Consider the following 6,023-nt stretch of genomic DNA (forward strand, 5'->3'; position numbering starts at 1 on the left):
GCTTGCTGTTCTAAAACTACTTGCGGGCTGTTAACCATTTTCTTTTACATGTTGTTTAGTCATGTTTGTTACCTCATTATCTAGCTTACCTCATTATCTAGCTTACCTCATTATCTAGCTATTAGTACATTCAAACATTTGGGGGCACAGAAATATTGGAAACGGGATAACTTCTTTGGGAGATCATAGCAGTGAATGACATCTCTTGCATGTGGTCGTCACAAACGTTCTTAAAGAGACCGTGTACAATGTCCCATGCATCTCAATAGGAAAATAGTGCTTTACATCATGTAAAAACCTAATATTACACAAATTACTTATTTGTCTCAATATTTTTTTGTATTTCTAATAAAGTAGTTTCTAGGGCACAGCATGTGCTTCAGAAGTAGCTAGACTTCATATAAGCTATATCTCAATCGATAAAAAAATTCAATAAAATTCTGTAAAACATGCAGTTACATTGGCGTTATTAGTCCTGGACCCTATACTATGAATTAGGTTTGAGGAGTTAGCGAGGTAACTTAGTGGTTAACTCTGAGTTCAACTCGAGATAACAAGCCACACGAATGTGGCTCACCTTTAAACCAGGTAGATTTCTATTGTAAGGAATCCTTCAGAACTAACCTGGTCTGGGGCAGGCTACCTCAGGACTAACTCCAGTTATGCTGAATCAAGTGTCTGAGCTGCGAGTTGAGGACCAATGAAAATCGGATTTCCTCCCTCTCGCAAAGATTGCGTCCTTGTCCCATTTAATTTGAGGAAGACTGATTTAAATATTTTATAGATCAAATTGCTTATTTTTTAAATATTAAAATACTGATCACATTACATGTTTTCACACACAGTAAAACTTTAGTATGAATAAATAACTATTTCATCGATAGGAGTGGTGAAAAAGGTGCTTGTGCATTGATAAGCACACCAAAGATCACATTAATGGCAAGTAACAATGTAATAAAATAAAGATGCCTACTTCACAGCAGCCTGCTGAGTTTGCAAGATAACTTTTCCTTCATTTGGATTGCAGCACAAATTAATATGTGGTACTGCCCTGACAAACAAAGGTTGCAGTTTGGAAACTGCAGTAGTTGGCAGTCCACTGTGTTATTTTGGATGCATTATTTGCTGCATACTGCAGTTATAATGCACTCTTACTGCAATATTTTTTCATAAGGGTGACTCCTCCATGGATTGATGGTTCGGCATTGTCTGTCGGTGTTCCACTAGCCATGTGCGACATAAACACTTACAAGCCTAGCTAGAACAGGCTTGAATAAGCAGCGGGTGCACTATCACTTATAAGCTACAACAGGCTTTATCAGGAATCAAGGTAAGACCCAGATGCAGACTGTCAACGTAACAATGTTTATTGTAACAACAGGGGCAGGCAAAGACAGGTCAAGGCAGGCAGGGGTCGATAATCCAGGGTAAGGTGAAGGTACAGGACGGCAGGCAGACTCAGGGTCAGGGACAGGCAGAGTTCAGTAATCCAGAGGTGGAGCAAAGGTACAGGACGGCAGGCAGGCTCAGGGTCTGGCAGAGAGGTCAGGCAGAGAGGTCAGGCAGAGAGGTCTGGCAGAGAGGTCTGGCAGAGAGGTCTGGCAGAGATGTCTGGCAGAGAGGTCTGGCAGAGAGGTCTGGCAGAGAGGTCAGGCAGAGAGGTCTGGCAGAGAGGTCAGGCAGAGAGGTCAGGCAGAGAGGTCTGGCAGAGAGGTCAGGCAGAGAGGTCAGGCGGGCGGGTACAGGATCAAAAACCAGGAGGATGAGGAAAGGCACAGAGGACAGGAAAACCGCTGGTAAGCTTGAACGAACAAGACAAACTGGCAACAACCAGACAGAGAACACAGGTATAAATACACAGGGGATAACTGGGAAGATGGGCGACACCTGGAGGGGGTGGAGACAAGCACACGTACAGGTGAAACAGATCAGGGCGTGACAGGCTTGAGTAAGCAGCGAGTGCACTATCACTTACAAGCTACAACAGGCTTGAGTAAGAGGCTGGTGCACTATCAATATCCACCTTCATAATACGGATATAGCCTGAGTTAGAATGTGAAGCTAATTGAAGCTAGCTAGTTTTATACAGTAAGCCTGAGTAGATCTAGCTTGCTTCATAGTATACCCCTCAGATCCTGACAAAGGCTTAAGATGGCTTTTGGGGGTATTTAAACTCTGAAGATCCATTCCCCAAGTTCATAAGTAGTTATCTTGAACCTGTTCGTAAAAAAGAAAAAACATATCGGGAAATACAGAAATATTTCCTTCTACCTCGCTAGGATCAGCTTGTCCAAAATGTACGAATACAAACTTGAAAACACTGATTATCATGACAATTTTGTCCACGGAGTTAAACTATCAAACAGTAGGAAGCCTTCATTCCATATTGTCCATTTTACTTTGACCTGTCCTGTTTTTGGTATGTAGTGTCATACATCAAAGCACATATTTATTTGATAGGGCGCTATTTAGGCCAATGGATCGGAGACATGTTATATACATACATATACTAGCCGGCAACCACCTGGTTACTCAACCCTGCACCTTAGAGGCTGCTGCCCTATCTATATACATAGACATGGAATCACTGGTCACATTAATAATGTTAAATACAGGGCCTTCGGAAAGTATTCAGACCCTTTGACTTTTTCCACATTTTGTTAGGTTACAGCCTTATTCAAAAATGTATTAATCCCCCCCCCCCCATCAATCTACACTCCATACCATAATGACATAGCAAAAACAGGTTTTTGGAAATGTTTGCTAATTTATTACATTTACATAAGTATTCAGACTCTTTACTCAGTACTTTCAAATCAAATCAAATGTAATTGGTCACATACACATGTTTAGCAGATGTTATTGCGGGTGTAGCGCAGTCTGAGGTCCTGCGCGCTCTGGAGCAGGTTTTCATGAAGGATCTCTCTGTACTTTGCGCCGTTCATCTTTGCCTCGATCTTGACTAGTCTCCCAGTCCCTGCTGCTGAAAACACCCCACAGCATGATGCTGCCACCACCATGCTTCCCCGTAGGGATGGTGCCAGGGTTTCCTCCAGATGTGATGCTTGACCTAGGTAATATTATCTGACATGTTACAGCTACACTGGACTAAACGTTTATAAAGGTAGACCTAGGTAATATTTTACGACATGTTACAGGTACACTGGACTAAACATTTATAAAGGTAGACCTAGGTAATATGATATGTTACAGGTACACTGGACTAAACATTTATAAAGGTAGACCTAGGTAATATGATATGTTACAGGTACACTGGACTAAACATTTATAAAGGTAGACCTAGGTAATATTATACGACATACTGTATGTTGCAGATACATTCATAAATGTACACTGGACCAAACGTGTATGCCTTGCCATCACTCAGCTTTGAATTGAATTTAAATTAATTTATTTTGGTGAAAACCTATACAACAATATGTATTCCTAGAGGATGGCACTTCAAAGTATTAATTAAAGTGTGTAAAGGAAACTGCTTGTGATTTGAAGAAAAGAGAGTACCAGTTCATCACAGATAGTAGTTGATAGTGCCCAACCAGAGCGTCTAACTACATCGTTTTAGATGCCTTCTGGCATGTTTGGAAAGCATATCTGCTTATTTTAAATGGGTCGAATCTACAGCTGAAGTCGGAAGTTTACATACACTTAGGTTGGAGTCATTAAAACTCGTTTTTCAACCACTCCACAAATTTCTTGTTAACAAACTATAGTTTTGTCAAGTTGGTTAGGACATCTACTTTGTGCATGACACAAGTAATTTTTCCAACAATTGTTTACAGACAGATTATTTCACTTATAATTCACTGTATCACAATTCCAGTGGGTCAGAAGTTTACATACACTAAGTTGACTGTGCATTTAAACAGCTTGGAAAATTCCAGAAAATGATGTCATGGCTTTAGAAGCTTCTGATAGGCTAACTGACATAATTTGAGTCAATTGGAGGTGTACCTGTCGATGTATTTGAGGCCTACCTTCAAACTCAGTGCCTCTTTGCTTGACATCATGGGAAAATCTAAAGAAATCACCCAAGACCTCAGAAAAAAATTGTAGACCTCCACAAGTCTGGTTCATTCTTGGGAGCAATTTCCAAACACCTGAAGGTACCACATTCATCTGTACAAACCATAGTACGCAAGTATAAACACCATGGGACCACGCAGCCGTCATACCTCTCAGGAAGGAGACGCGTTTTGTCTCCTAGAGATGAATGTACTTTTGTGTGAAAAGTGCAAATCAACCCCAGAACAACAGCAAAGGACCTTGTGAAGATGCTGGAGGAAACAGGTACAAAAGTATCTATATCCACAGTAAAACGAGTCCTATATTGAGTCCTATATAGACATTTTACTCTGTTCTTCGGCTTGCAAGCCAAAGAACACCATCCCAACCATGAAGCACGGGGGTGGCAGTATCATGTTGTGGGGGTGCCTTGCTGCAGGAGGGACTGGTGCACTTCACAAAATAGACGGCAACATGAGGATGTAAAATTATGTGGATATATTGAAGCAACATCTCAAGACATCAGTAAGGAAGTTAAAGCTTGATTGCAAATGGGTCTTCCACAAATGGACAATGACCCCAAGCATACTTCCAAAGTTGGGGCAAAATGGCTTTAGGACAACAAAGTCAAGGTACTGGAGTGGCCATCACAATGTCCTGACCTCAATCCCATAGAAAATGTGTTGGCAGAACTGAAAAAGCGTGTGCTAGCAAGGAGGCCTACAAACCTGACTCAGTTACACCAGCTCTGTCAGGAGGAATGGGCCAAAATTCACCCAACTTATTGTGGGAAGCTTGTGGAAGGCAACCCGAAATGTTTGAACCAAATTAAACAATTTAAAGGCAATGCTACCAAATGTATGAGTGTATGTAAACTTCTGACCTACTGGGAATGTGATGAAAGAAATACAAGCTGAAATAAATAATTCTCTCTACTATTATTCTGACATTTTACATTCTTAAAATAAAGTGGTGATCCTAACTGACCTAAGACGGAATTTTACTCGGATTAAATGTCAGGAATTGTGAAAAACTGAGTTTAAATGTATTTGGCTAAGGTGTATGTAAACTTCCGACTTCAACTGTATTCCTTAAAGAGGTGGGGTTTCAGGTGTCTCCGGAAGGTGGTGATTGACTCCGCTGTCCTGGCGTCTACATGATGTATTGTTACACCATGTAGGAGCAGTATAGACCTAGTCTGTTCATTATATACACCTACATGATGTATTGTTACACCATGTAGGAGCAGTATAGACCTAGTCTGTTCATTATATACATCTACATGATGTATTGTTACACCATGTAGGAGCAGTATAGAGCTAGTCTGTTCATTATATACACCTACATGATGTACTGTTACACCGTGTAGGAGCAGTTTGGGCATCTTTCTTTTGGTGTTTTCAGAGTCCGTAGAAAGGCCTCTTTAGTGTCCTAAGTTTTCATAACTGTGACCTTAATTGCCTTCCGTCTGTAAGCTGTTAGTGTCTTAACGACCGTTCCACAGGTGCATGTTCATTAATTGTTTATGGTTCATTGAACAAGCATGGGAAACAGTGTTTAAACCCTTTACAATGAAGATCTGTGAAGTTATTTGGATTTTTATGAATTATCTTTGAAAGACAGGGTCCTGAAAAAGGGACATTTCTTTTTTTGCTGAGTTTACATGATGTATTACACCATGTAGGAGCAGTTTGGACCTACTCAGTACTGTTACACCGTGTAGGAGCAGTTTGGACCTACTCAGCACTGTTACACCGTGTAGGAGCAGTTTGGACCTACTGAGTACTGTTACACCGTGTAGGAACAGTTTGGACCTACTCAGTACTGTTACACCGTGTAGGAGCAGTTTGGACCTACTCAGTACTGTTACACCGTGTAGGAGCAGTTTGGACCTACTCAGTACTGTTACACCGTGTAGGAGCAGTTTGGACCTACGCAGTACTGCTACACCGTGTAGGAGCAGTTTGAACCTACTCAGTACTGTTACACCGTGTAGGAGC

The sequence above is a fragment of the Salmo salar genome, chromosome 02 (assembly GCF_965601325.2).
Source record: "Salmo salar chromosome 02, fSalSal1, whole genome shotgun sequence".
In the NCBI taxonomy this organism is placed as follows: Eukaryota; Metazoa; Chordata; class Actinopteri; order Salmoniformes; family Salmonidae; genus Salmo; species Salmo salar.